This window comes from Callospermophilus lateralis, chromosome X (assembly GCF_048772815.1).
Source record: "Callospermophilus lateralis isolate mCalLat2 chromosome X, mCalLat2.hap1, whole genome shotgun sequence".
NCBI classification, from domain to species: Eukaryota; Metazoa; Chordata; class Mammalia; order Rodentia; family Sciuridae; genus Callospermophilus; species Callospermophilus lateralis.
Genome location: NC_135325.1, coordinates 104,017,612 through 104,033,285, shown reverse-complemented (window position 1 = coordinate 104,033,285; position 15,674 = coordinate 104,017,612).

The following is a 15,674-nucleotide window of genomic DNA, read 5'->3' as shown; positions in this document are numbered from 1 at the left end:
CAAACATTAAATACTTTAATGCATTAGCTTCAGTGGACAGAATCAGGCTATTTAATTAGCAATGAGTAATCTGTTAAGCTTTGATTCACCACAAATGATGTGCAGCTTAATACGGGATGATAGTCTTTGAAAGCAAGTGATGAGGACAAAAGCCAGTTTGGGGTAACAGGATGATACACTTGAAAAGATGGGATGAAAATAAAGACCAATTTTGGTATAATTAAGTCTCATACCAAACTAAAAGTAGCAGCATACTTATCTTACTTTTCATGGTGTGGTACAAAGAAAATGACTCTCAATTTTTAGAGTTTTTTTTTTAACCTAAGCTTCAGTTTCTTCATCTGTAAAATGAGTCCTCTTTTACTGGGTAGCTATAGGACTAATGATTTACATATGCATTGTTCTGGGAAATGATGAATATTCATATTTTTAATTTTTAGTTTATATTATTTGACTCTTCTGTTTTCTTTATTGATTGTGAATACACTAGCTCTTTCTACTACTAATACTAGTAGTGCCATTCTATGAGAACAATGTGGGATAAGCTATAAAATCCCTTTGGTATTCAGAAATAAGAAAATCACATATTTAGTGAGAGACATTTATTACAAGGGTATATAAGACATGACTTCATTTGCCACTTGTCAACAGAATTTTATAATTTCTAACATTGGAATATATGCTGTTCTGCATAGAAAAAGAAAAGGAAAAAACACAAATTATCACTTGTAGCAGTAGCCTGAGCTGAGTAATATAATTTATATTTATTGATCTAGCATTTTTACTTCCCAAAAGATATTTTGTTTGGGTGTTTTTATTATCATTTACTGTAAGAGAGCTGGGTCAAACCACCTCAGAGTGATCAGTTATTCTTGTATCCAGCTAATCTATTGGTGCATTCCACTTGTGCACTGTTCCCTACACGTCAATTGTGTCCAATTTTGCAGATTTCACTTTTCTTACATAGTACCTCAAAGGAAATAGTGTAACTTTTGCTGGAATGACCTGTTGGGGCTACTCTACTTAAATTGGAGAACTTATTTAATGGAATGTTGAAAAGTTTTATGGAAATGTTTTCACAACATTTATTATGAAGCATGGCATACTTTAGATAAGGCACTAAGGAATTTATATATGTTAACTCTATTTCCACAACCCTGTGAGAGAGTTGACTTACCATGTATTAAAATTTATATATAAAATAAACTAGAAAAAATAGCAGAACTATTCTTTGGCAAGAAAGCCACTAAGCTTCTGGGAATGTTTTTCTTTGTTCTTGAAGTGCCCTCTTCGATATTCACCCACTTAAATTCCACACATTTTTCAAGGCCAGACTCAAATGCCACTTTTCCCATTTAGTCTTTTTTGATCTATTGAACCATATGTAGGCCCTTGTTTTATGAAATTTATAGCATTTAACTTGTAGGTAGTTATGACTGTGCCATTTTCTACCCTACAGTTATTTGTGTAAATGTCTTAACTTCTGTGGTATAGAACATTCGTAGAGATCAAGATCTCTATTTTCATTTTTTTTTCTACCCTTCATACCATATGGCAATGTCTGACATACAAGGGTTAAGGATAAAAAAAATGGGTTGCATTTTATATGCCAACTTCAATCAATGGATAATTGCACTATGGCAATTATTATAAAAAGATTCTAACACCATGTATGAATTCATAAAGAAATAGTAATAATGTGAACTCTCAGTTCATGTTATAAGTAATAGAATCCATCCTAAAGTGTCCTTACTGAAAATAGAAATTTATCAGTGCACATAAATGAATAGTTCTATGCTCTGAATGAATATCTAGGTTTAGGCACTGCAATAGTATCAGGGCTCCTCATCAGACTCTCATAAATTATCTTGGATTTTTCCTATTCCATGTGTCAGCCTTATTTTCATTCAAGTTCACTTAAATTATCAGAATCACTGTAAAGTGCTGGAAGTTGCCTCTGAAAAACCAAAGCACCCAGCATATTGTTGGTCCTCTAGAATACCTCCTTTGTCTTATGCTTTCATTTGTCTTAGATGTACATCTCAAATTCAAACACTGTGACCAAAGAATGGTATAAATTGATTGGCTTAAATAAATTGGGTGCCGATTCCTGGATTATATAAGCTATGTGGAGAAAAAACATTACTTTTAAAAATGTAGCCACAGAAAGAGGTATGAATAGATTTGGGTTATCACTAAAAGAAAGAGAGGAGAGTTGTGATCTTTCAGCTTAACGTTTTGACCGACAACCCTAAAACAATGAATTATTAATTGGAGTGAAAGTGAAATTAGAGATTGATGAAAATGTGCTATCTCATTTGCATTAACTTTATTTTTAACTAATTATATACATACAGAATAATTGAAAAATACTAGTGTCCTTATAGCCATCCTGTGACTTTAATCATTTTTGAAGGAATTTAATCAATTATTTTGTAGAATGCTTTTCAATTTTAGTTTTTCAAAAATTTTTAGTGACTAGAGAGGGGCTATATGTTTTGGACAAGAATACCAAACCAATGATATAGTGACTGTCATTGCATCTGTCATTGTTCACTGTGTAAAATGTCTTATTGGTAATCTTAAACTCAAATCATTCAATTGTGTTAATGTCTGTAGGATTTCTCCATTGTAAAGTTCTTATCTTTTCTATTGTACTTGGTAAATTTCATGGGGAAAATACATAGGAGTATGCAAATCTTATTTCTTCTCAAACTTGCATTCACTAATTTTACTATTTATTAGTGGAATTATAGAGTTTATTACCATAATGTTTGCCTAATTTTAATACACTAATCCATTGATCTTATTGAAATATCTCCAAATTTATTTGTCCTTATTTCTTTTATTGCCTATATATGGTATGTTTGTATATTTAATTCCATTAAATTTTTACACATATAGGTTTGTTCATTGAAAGTCCGAATACAGAGAGGTACATTACCACAACTATACTAGCACTTCCCTTTTATACTTTTCTCCCTTAAACATCCACACATGTTCCCTGTATTTCTGTCTGCATTTATTAGAAACTTCAAGTAGTTCTTTAGTGGGCATACCTCTTCATGGGTCACACTTTATGCATCAACTTAAGGGGCCTGCTGAGACTTGAGTTTAATAATAGCTCTAAAAACAAAGAAAGATGATAAGGGTGGCTCTTGAGAATCAACAGCACTGTTTTGCATAACTTCCCCAGGAGATGCCTTTACAGTTTTTTCTTCCAATGCTTTCAGTCAACTTATTTAATTTTATCAATTTATTTTTTACTTATTCTAATTAGTTATACATGACTAAAGAATGCATTTTGACACATCATACATAAATGGAATGTAACTTCTCATTCTGGTTGTACCTGTTAGAGTTATATTGGTCATGCAGTCATATATGAACATAGGGTAATAATGTCCAATTCATTCTACTATCTTTCTTACCTCCATACCAAATCACCACCCTTTAATCCCCACTTTTTAATCCAAAGTACCTCTATTCTTCTCTAGGGTCCCCCTCCCCTTATTGTGAATTGGCATCTGTGCATCAGAGAAAACATTTGGCCTTTGGTTCTTTGGGATTGACTTATTTTGCTTACCATGATATCCTCCAGTTCCATCCATTTACCAGCAAATGCCATAATTGCATTCTTATTTAAAGCTGAGTAATATTCCATTGAGTTTATATACCACATTTTCTTTATGCATGCATCTGCTAAAGGGCACCTAGGTTGGTTCTGTAGTTTAGCTATTGTGAATTGAGCTGCTATAAACATCAATGTGTCTGCATCACTGTAGTATGCTGATTTTAAGTCCTTTGTGTATATGCCGAGGAGTGGAATAACTGGATCAAATGGTAGTTTCATTCCTAGTTTTCTGAGGAATCTCCATACTGCTTTCCAGAGTGGTTGCACCAAATTTTAGTCCCACTAGCAATGTATGAGTACACCTTTGTACCCACATCCTCGCTAACATTTATTGTGTGCCTGTATTCTTGAAAATTGCCATTGTGACTGGAGTGAGGTGAAATCCTAGAGTTGTTTTGATTTTCCTTTCCCTAAGTGCTAGAGATGTTGAACATTTTTTTCATATATTGTTTGACCATTCATATTTCTTCTTCTGTTAAGTGTCTGTTCAGTTCCTTATCCCATTTACTGATTAGGTTATATGCATTTTTTTTTTGGTGTTAAGTTTTTTTCAATTCTTTGTATATCCTGGAGATTAATGTTTTATCTGAGGTGCATGTGGTAAACATTTTCTCCAATTCTATATACTCTCTTCATGTTATTGATTGTTTCCTTTGCTGAGAAGAAGCTTTTTAGTTTGATATCATCCCATTATACAGTTATCTCATACTAGACAAAGGTGCCAAAACATAATTGGAGAAAAGATAGCCTCTTCAACAAATGGTGCTGGGAAAACTGGAAATCCATAAGCAGCAAATTGAAATTAAACCCCTATTTCTCACTCTGCACAAAACTCAAAGTGGATCAAGGACTTAAGACACTAGAATAGAGACCCTGCACCTAATAGAAGAAAAAGTAGGCCCAAATCTTCACAATGTTGGCTTAAGGCTGACCTCCTTAACAAGACTATTATTATTATTATGATTACTATAATTTTTATTATTATTTTTACATAACAGAAGAGTATATTTTGGAATATTAAACATACACAGAATAAGTATAAGTTTTTACAATTACAATCCCATTATTGTGGTTGTACATTATGTGGCTTTACATTGGTCATGTATTTATATATGAGAATAGGAAAGATATGTCTGATTCATTCTACTGTCTTTCCAATTACCACCATTACAGTTTCTTCAGGGTTATTCCCCTCACAGAGAGAGTCTGTTTCCCCTGGGGGTTAGTATACCTCTTCCATTGATGGTAGAGAGTCCTCTACCACTGGCAACAAGACTATTCAGAATATAGGTGCTCAGTGTTCCCAGTTTCATCGGGGTCTTCCCATATCATATCATTCCAACTTTTAAGATCCTTCCTAATGATTTTCCTCACAGTAGAAAGTTTGTGAAACTGGGAGTTTAACTTTTGTTGTAATCCAGCTAGTCACAGCATAAGATCATGCCTTTACTTTTCAGCAATCAGCCCTGTGGCTACAGAAGATAAGGGTCACCTTCAGTGTACATAGAGAACATTCAAGTCAGTTATGCAGGGCTTGAACTGGAATTTGAATCCCTCTGCTCATCCTTTTTTCTCTCGCTTTAGTGGTGTTAAGAACATCCAACCAATATAATTATATTCATTATTTGGATTAAAATTTTAAAAAAATGGAATATATAGGGCTGGGGTTGTGGCTCAGTGGTAGAGAACTTGCCTAGTCATGTGCAAGGCCCTAGGTTCAATCCCAGCACCACATGAAAATAAATAAATAAAATAAAAAGGTATCATATCCAACTACAATTAAAAAATAAATATTAAAAAAATGGAATATATAGAATCATCTAATTCCTTGATTCTTTTAAGTAGTTGATTTGAAGTGTCCAATTGTGATATTTTGAATACCTTCATTGTTATATCATGCCATGGACTATCAGAGTTCTGTTTACTACTAAAAATATAATCAATATAGCATATTTAGAGTGAATCAGGTAAGACAGATAATTCCAGAAACTACCTTAAAATTATTTTCCTTTAGAACCAGTTTTACTACCAAATCTGTATTTGGTTCTTCAAAGAAATAGAACCAAGGGCTGGGGATGTGGCTCAAGTGGTAGCGCGCTCGCCTGGCATGCGTGCGGCCCGGGTTTGATCCTCAGCACCACATACAAACAAAGATGTTGTGTCCGCCAATAACTAAGAAATAAATATTAAAATTCTCTCTCTCTCTCTCTTAAAAAAAGAAATAGAACCCAAAAGGCATTGGGTGTGAGGAGAAGAAGAAAAGAAAGGAGGAGGAGGAGGAGAAAGAGGAGGAAGAAGAGATATTTTTAGAAATTGTGATTGTGATTTAGAGGAGTATGAAGGTTGACATGTCCCCCATTAGTTATGCAGTTCAGCAAGTTGGAGACCTAGGGGAATTGATGACATACTTACCGGTGGAGTCTGAAAGCCTGAGAACAGTTGAGCTGATAGTATGTTTCTAGAGAAAGGCTGGTACAAACACCCTGATGAACGACAGTTTCAGATGAATTCTAAAGGCAGTGAGGCTGGAGGAATTCCTTCTTACTCATGGGAGGGCCAGTTGTCAATTTAGTGTTCTATTCAGGTCTTCAACTGATTGGGTGAGAGTAACACATGTTAGGGAATACAGTCTGCTTTACTCAGGTTACTGATTTAAATGGTAATCTTATCCAGAAGTACCCTCACAGAGCACAGAATGATATTTAACTGTATTTCTGAGTACAAGGTGGCCCATTCAAGTTGACACAAAAATTAACCATCATAGCTGATAAGTATATATTAGACTATTTAACTGTCCATCTGTTGAAAGACATTAAGGTAAATTTTTTACTACTAGAAGTAAAATTCCTAGGAATATTTGTGTACATATAATTTTATTAAACATAAAATTTCACAAATTTGGGAAATGAAATTCAATTGTACAGTTGTATGGATATTTTATAAAGAATGAAAAAAATATTTTCCAGAGTCACTGCACTAATTTACATTCCAAATGCAAACATATGAGCAATCTAGTTTTTCCTCTATCCTTACCTATACTTTTTAGTCATTATGAGAAGTTTGTCATGGTATCTAATTATAGTTTTAATATGTATTTACTGGTAGCCAATGTAGTTGAACATCTTTTGATATGCTTATTTATTATTTGTGAATCTTTAATCAAATGTCTGTTCATGTCATTTGTCCACTTTCTAATTAGATTATTTTCTTGCTGTTGAGTTACAGTTCTTTATGTATTCTGGATGCAATGATTTTATTGAGTATGTGCAGTGAAGTAACTTATCTCAGTGTTTGGCTTATCTTTCATCTTATGCATAGGTTCTTTCACATAGCAAAATTTTTAACTTGATGAAGTTCCAATTACTTATTATATACTTGTATACATCATGCCTTTGGTGTCAAGTCTAAGAACTCTTCACCTAACTCTAGAGAGTCAGAGGATATTCTCCTTTTTTAACTTACTAAGTGTATTATAGCTTTATATTTTTCATTTAAGTTTGTGTTCTAATTTTGGTTAAATTTTTTGATGTCAAGATTTAGGTTTAATATTATTTATTTTGCTATGGATTTGGTGAAAAGGTTATGCTTTCAATATTTAATGGGTCTTTAAACTTTTGTCAAAAATCAGGCATATTTTTGGGTACATTTCTGGGTTTCAATTCTGTTGTAATTATTTATGTGTTTATCCCTCCACATCATACTATCCTGATGACTGTTGCTATATTGTTTGCCTTAATATGCACTAGAGTAATTAATCTTAATTATTCTTCACCAAGGTTATTTTAGCTATTAGAGAGTCTGTGCCTTTCCATATACATTTTAGAATATCTTTTGTATGTCTACATAAAACCTCACTACATTTTGATGATGACTGCATTAAACCTATAGATGAATTTGAAAATTACACATGTTCCATTTCCTTAATGTGATACATCTGTCATATTATTTTAGTATGCTTTAATTTCTTTATTATTTTGAAATTTTCAGAATGAACATACTATACATATATTTCATAAGTGAGTGCATAATTTTCTTTGGAAAGACTGCATTCCCTTAGTTGGTATTTTTTTAAAAAATTTCTGTTTCTGTATGTTTATTGTGGAACATGTAAATTGCCATTAGATTTTGCTTGCTGATCTTTTTCCTACAACCTCATTGAATTAACCTATTAGTTCTAAGAGCTAAAATTTGAGATTTTCTGAGTAGTTAATCATGTCATATACATAGGGCAAGTTTAATTTCCTTCTTCCAAACCTATATGATCTATACTTTCTTATCTTAATTCTGTGACTAGAACTTTCAATTCCATGTTGAATAAGAGCAGCAAGGGCTAGGGTTGTGGCTAAGTGGTAGTGTGGTTGCCTAGCATATGTGAGGCAATGGATTCAATCTTAGCACCACATAAATAGAAAAGGTATTGTGTCCATCTACAACTAAAAAGAGTATTAATAAAAAAAGTGGTGAAAGTGGACATTCTTACTTTTTTCTGATCTTTGTGTGAAAGTATTCATTTATTCACCATTCAGTATGAAGTTTGCTGTAGGCTTCTTTGCATATATTATTTTTCAAGATGAGGTAGTTCTCTCTGTTCCTAAATGGCTGAGAACTTTTATCATAAATTAATATTAAATTTTGTCACATATTTTTGTGTATATTGAAATGATCGCTAAGTGTTTAATTTTTAGCATATTGAAATATTTGATCATACTGATTGATTTTTTTACTTTATTTTATTTTTTTATTTTGATTTAATTAGTTACACATTACAGTACAATGATCTTGACATATCATACATTTGAATCAGAGGGATATAATATCTCCTGATTGATTTTTAATGTTGAGGAAGCGTTGTGTACCTGCATGGGAAAATATCAATTTGTTATGGTATATAATTCTTTTGTCCATTGCTATATTCAATTTGCTATATCTTACTGAAAATTTTAGATACAGTATTATGAAAGATTTAGTCTCTCATAGTAGTTTGTTTTGTACTGCTTTCATCTAGTTTTGATATTGAAATCATACTGGCTTCTTAAAGTCAATTTGCATGTTTCCATCCTCATCTGTATTCTGAAAGAGATTTATAAAATTCATTCTTATTTTTCTTTAAATATTTGTTTGAATTCTTTAGTGAAACTGACTGGATCTCTAGATATAACTTATTAGATTTATGTAGCTATTTAAACTTGTTAACACTCTTAGAATATTCAGATTATCATATTCATCTTGGTTGTGTTCGGTTAGTTTGTAAAGTTGGAGTAATTGATCCACTTTTGTTGTTTAATTTAAAAGAATAATGTTCATAGTATTCACTTATTACCTTTGTGTGTGTGTGTGTGTGTGTGTGTTGCTAGGAATTGAACCCAGGGCCTTGCACACACTAAGAAAATATTTTACCACTGAGCCACAACACACAATGATGTGATTTGTTGTAAAATCTTAGTCCATGTACACAATATAGCAATATAATTTGGTCAATATCATTACTCGCAATAGGCTATAGTAACATCCTATATTTCATTCTTAATATCATTGTTCCATGACTGCTGGTTTTATAAAAATATATTTTTATCAGTTTTGTTGTATAATTTTATTATTTTATTAATTTTTGAAAAAGCTTGTTTTATTCATTTCATCTATTATTTTTCTATTTTGAATATTAATGACTTTTACATTAATATTTATTTGTTTTCTCTAGTTTATGTTGGATTTACCTTGCTTGTCTTTTTTATAGTTACTTGAGAAAGGCTGCTGATTTAAGGCCCTTCTAGGGTTTTTGTTTGTTTGTTTGTTTTCTTTCTTTTCTTTTTTTTTTCTTTTTTTTTGGGGGGATGGGTAGTGGAAATTAAACTCAGGGGCACCTAATCACTGAGTCACACCTCAGCCTTTTTGTATCTAATTTAGAGACAGGGTCTTGGTGAGTTGCTTTGGGCCTCACTAAATTGCTGAGGCTGGCTTTGAACTCGTGATCCTCCTGCCTCAGCCTCAGGAGTCACTGGGATTACAAGCATGCTTCACTGTACCAGGCTCCTGTTTTTAATGTAAACATTCCGAGCTATAAAAGTTCTTCTCATCATTGCTTTAGATCTGTCCCTCATATTTTAATATTATATTTTTATATACATCCATATATTTTTGTTTCCTTTGATATTTACTCTTTGACCAATAAAACTGTGGTGATTCCAAGTATCTAGAGATTTTCCCATATTTTTCTACAACTGATTTCAAATTTGATTTTATTATGCCCAATAACATATTTTATATGTTTCATGTCTTTCACCAAACTTGGCAAATGTTCTTTCATTAATTATTCAAAAACTCTTGAAATGTTTTTCTTTTTCTGTTTTTGTCTGGGACACTGATAATATGGATTTCTGTATCTTTTGTTTTTTTCCCCTGAAATACCTGAGGCTCTGATCATGTGTTTTTCAGTCTAGTTTTGAAATGGTATAAAATCTATTTTTCTGTTGTTAAATTCACTTATTTATTTATCTATTTATTCTAAATAGGTATATATGACAGAAGAATACATTTTGATTCATTTTACACAAATGGACCACAAGTTTTCATTTCTCTGGTTTTAATGTCTGTCATTTCTATTTTACTACTGAACAGGCCCATTTTATTTTTAAATTTAATTTATTTTCAGTTCTAGCATTTCCAGTAGGTTCTTTTATATGACTACTAATTCTTCAATGAGATTTTTTTTTTCATTTGTTTCAAGAGTATTTGTATTTGCTTTATGGAGTATTTTTATGGTGGTTACTTCAAAGTGTCTTTCAGATAATTCTGACATCTGTGTCTTCTCAATATTAATTTCAGTTGTTTTTACTCTTTGACATTGTAATTTTCCTGGTTCTTGGTATGACAAATGATTTTTAGAAATTATTTTTTGTGCCAGATGTGGTGGTACATGTTTGTAATCCCAGACGTCTGGGAGGCTGAGGCAGGAGGATTCAGCATTCAAAACCTCATCCACCTAGTGAGTCCCTAAGCAACTTTGTGAGACCCTATCTCAAAAAAAATAATAAATGAGCAGGGGATGTGGCTCAGTGGTTAAGTGCCCCTGGTTTAAATCCCTGGTACCCGTACCCCCCAAAAAAATTATATTTTGTATTTTTTGGATATTAAGTTAGTGGTGTATGCACTATTTAAATTTCTATTTTATTATGCAGTTTAGGTTTAAAATATAGGCTTTCGGATATTTTGTGCATTGAAGTTCCAATGACAACTTAATTTTCATAACCTTTGTAATAAAATTTTATTCTGCTTTGTTTATCTGGTACTGTTATGTCACTTTCATGGTATAGCCTGAGAATGCAGAATGATATTCCCCACGTTTTGCTACCTGATGGTTCTAAGTGAGGTAAGTCATTTTTTATCCCATTATAACAAAACTTGCTTCCAGAGCTACATGCTTATTGTGGCAAACTACACACTATAGTGTTGCTTGACTGCTCAGTATCTCTATGTAGGTAAAATGATTCTTTGACCATAGAAATATTGTTTCCAAGGCCAGAGACTTATTTGAGCATGAATCCTCTATGGCATCTAGCCACCCAGGCCATGTGATGTTTCTAGGTGGAGAGTAAAGGATTCTCCAACCTGGATGAATACGTGTGCTTTTGACCCAGGTGCTTGTTTTGTAAAGAAATATTGGCTGCATGCAGATAGCTGAGGAAAGTGTTTCTCTGACATATGGGGACAAGATGTGCTTCTAGGTCTAGGAACTTATAATTGAGGATGTATCTGTCTTAAGCCATCTGACCCACTGGTCTCTCTAGTAGGGGAGTATGGTCTCAGGACTAGTAGAGATGATGAACTTTTCCAGGCAGGGTGTTTTATTGTGGAATGATTCTTTGACAATGCTTTCAGTGCCACTGAAGCATTAGCTGCTTAGCTGGTGTTTGTAGGTGGTACAAAGTGGAATCTCTTGTCTGTTAGGGAAGAAGAGTGGTTTCTCTAGCCACTTATTGTCTTTTGACTTAGTGATCTATTCCCCTTGCCAGTGCTTTTGAGTTGCTTAGTGTTGTAGGTAAGACTCATTATCAACCCTCCGGATCCTGTGAACTAATAAGCCTGAGAGGTGTTTTATTGCTATGCTGGGTATCAGGAATCTCTGGGCTTGGGCTACCTTCTATTCTTGGGTTAAGGGTTCTAAGTCACGTTGCTGCTAAATTCACTCATCATCTATTGAGTTTTTAAGCATTTTATTTTTCTCTTTTCACATTTCAGACTTGTCCCTTGGTGTCCTCTCATGAATTTTATAGAATTTATGGTTGTACTTAGTAGAGAGTATATAGAGAAATATCCATTCTATGTGGCCAGACCAGAAATCTTTACTCTAATTTTTTGGACAGGTCACATCATTATTTGAGTAATTCCTTACTATTTGGGAAGCAGAAAATATTTGAACCATCTTATATTTTCACTGCCCCAGACCTTCATTTCTGTATTGGAGAATGATGTTAAGAGACAAAGATTTGGGTACTAAATGAACACATTGTTCCTGAGAGATGATTCCATCTAAACTCTCATTAGACAAGCAGGAATTATATATATATTCACACACATATATGCACATATATAACTCATAAATACAAATATAACTATATTCATGAGCTTATCTGTGTATAATTATATATGTGAGTATATATGTGTGTATGTGTGTATACACTCATGAACTTACCCTAAAAATTCTAATTTTTAAAAATTTTTAAAAAAATTTTAAGATGTTATACATGACAACAGAACACATTATAATTGATATTACACATATAGAGCACAATTTTTCATATCTTTGGTTGTACCCAAAATAGAGTCACATCCTTTGTGTCTTCATACATGTTCCTAAGGTAATAATGACCGTCACATTCCACTGTCTTTTCTAACCCTATGCACCCTCCCTTCCCTTCCCTCCCCTTTTCCCCTTTGTCCTATCAAGAGTTCATTTAATCCTCCCATCCCCCTCCCACAGCATATTATGGATCAGCATCCTTAAATCAGAGAAATCATTCGACATTTGGTTTTTTGGGATTGGCTAATTTCACTTAGCATTATATTCTTCAACTCTATACAATTATCTGCAAATGCCATGATTTTATTCTCTTTTAATATTGAATAATATTCCATTGTATATACATATCACATTTTCTTTATCCATTCATCCGCTAAAGGGCATCTAGGTTGGTTCCACAGTTTAGCTATTGTGAATTTTGCTGCTATAAACATTGATGTGGCTGTGTCCCTGTAGTATGATGTTTTTAAGTCTTTTGGGTATAAACCAAGAAGTGGGAATGCTGGGTCAAATAGTGGCTCCATTCCATGTTTTCCAAGGAATCTCCATACTGCTTTCCAAATTGGCTGCACCAATTTGCAGTCCCACCAGCAGTGTATGATTGATTGTGCCTTTTCCCACACATCCTTACCAATACTTATTATTGTTTGTATTTTTTAAAATTTTTTTTTTAGTTGGGGTTGGACACAATACCTTTATTTTATTTTATGTGGTGCTGAGAATCGAAACCAGCACCTTGCAAGTGCTAGGCGAGTGCTCTACAGCTGAGCCACAACCCCAGTCCCTGTTGTTGGTATTCTTTTTTTCAAAGAGAGAGAGACAGAGAGAGAGAGAGAGAGAGAGAGAGAGAGAGAGAGAGAGAGAGAGAGAGAATTTTTAAAATGTTTATTTTTTAGTTTTTGGTGGACACAATATCTTTGTTTGTATGTGGTGCTGAGGATCGAACCCTGGCCGCACGCACAGGCGAGTGCGCTACCGCTCGAGCAACATTCCCAACCCTGTTTGTATTCTTAATAGCTGCCATTCTGACTGGAGTGAGATGAAATTTTCGTGTTAGAGTCTGTAAACAAGTCAAGATGGCGCCTGGCATTTTGCAGAGGGAGTGGTTTGTGAAGTAACACCAGTGAGCCATTAAGTGTGGAGATTCCTTATTGGTTGACTGCTGTGTCTAGTCTATGTTAATTAAGATAAGCTGTGTGGAATGTATATATACTCCTCCTGTCCTACAATAAACGGCTCCCACTCCTGCTGTATCAATCTACACAAGTTGCTCGTCACCCCCCATTTATTCTGCTGCAGCCGGACTGCGGCATCTTAGAGTAGTTTTGATTTGCATTTCTCTAATTGCTAGAGATGTTGAACATTTTTTCATATATTTGTTGATTGATTGTATATCTTCTTCTGAGAAGTGTCTGTTCAGTTTCTTGGCCCAGTTATTGATTGGATTATTTTTTTTTTGGTGTTGAAATTTTTGAGTTCTTTATATATTCTAGAGATTAGTGCTATATCTGCATGTGATTAATAATTTGTTCCCAATTAGTAGGCTCTCTATTCACCTCACTTGGGTAATTTGGTTCTAAAATTGTTTCTTTTGCTGAGAAGAAGCTTTTTAGTTTGAAATTGTCCCATTTATTAATTCTTGATATTAATTCTTGCACTATAGGAGTCTTATTAAGAAAATTGGGGCCTAATATGACATGATGGAGATTTGGGCCTATTTTTTCTTCTAATAGACACAGTGTCTCTGGTTTAATTTCTACGTCCTTGATTCACTTTGAGTTGAGGTTTGTTCATGGTGAGAGATAGGGGTTTAATTTCATTTTGTTGCATATGGATTTCCAGTTTTCCCAGCACCATTTGTTAAAGAGTGCTAACAATGTACATTTCTCCAATGTACATTTTTGGCACCTTTGTCAAATTTTAACTCACACCACAGAGTTCAGTTTAACCTTCCCCCTTTTCTGTTTGTAACCTTTTTTTCTAACAGTGGGAAACATGAAGTTTATTATGTACAGTCTACTTGTGGATTACATTTACATAGATCAGTTAATTTCTATTCCAATTTCTGCAGTGTGATTTTGTTACACATTTATAATAATTTAGATTAATTCATCAGTGTTTAAATTCCATTTGGGTCCCTCCCAACAATCCTCTTTCTAAGAGTTTTTATAAATGTAGCATGTGCAGTATATGTCAAATAGTAATATGGTTCTAAGATTCAGACTTTGAAAAAATGTGTTATTCCTTCCTAACACCTGCTATCCAATTCTAATTCTTCCTTTCTTGCCATCTATTTTCTATCTGCTGCCTTTTGTAAACAATCTACTTAATTTTTAGTGTATTATATCCTTCTCATATACTATTTGGGAAGCAGAAAATATTTGAACCATCGTATATTTTCACTGCCCCAGACCTTGGTCAACTACCACTTTTCTTAAGGACCTTCATTCCTGTATTGGAAAATAATGTTTAGATACAAAGATCTAGGTACTAAATGAACACATTGTTCCTGAGATGATTACATCTAAACTCTCATCATACAAGCAGGAATAAATTATATGTGTGAGTGTATATATAATATATTATATATAAAACTCATAAATACAAATATGTCTATATTTATTTATTTTTCTTCTTTTTATTTGTTCAGGGAGAAGATGTTTTTCTTTCTCTCTTGTACTGAGAATTGAAATCAGGGGCTCTTTACCACTTAGCTACATACAAAACTTTTAAATTTTTCTCTACTTATTTTTATTTTGAGAAAGGGTATCATCGAATTGCTAAGGGTCTCACAAAGTTGCTGCGGCTGATCTTGAACTTTCAATCAGCCACTCGAGTTGCTGGGATTATAGCCATGGAGTACCACACCCTGCCATTTTTAAATAACTTCTTATTTCTTATACAAAGGATAGAATACTCCTGAGTTTTGATTTTTCACTTATATTTTATCTTTACTGGGAACCATTCTGTATCTGTACATAAATTTTTATTCATGGTTAGAAAACTTTTACCTCCATAACATTTAAAAAGTGGTTAGCCTGTTTTCTTCTAATACTTGTTCAGTTTCATATTTTACATTTATACTTCTAAATTTCAAGTTTTTGTGTATATCATATAATAGAGACTCACTTATCTCTGTATAAGTTATTGGAAAGCCTAAATTCACTCCATTAATTTGAAATATGGTAGGTAATTTGTAGGAACCGATACCTTGTACCTTGAAAACCAATAAAACATATCATG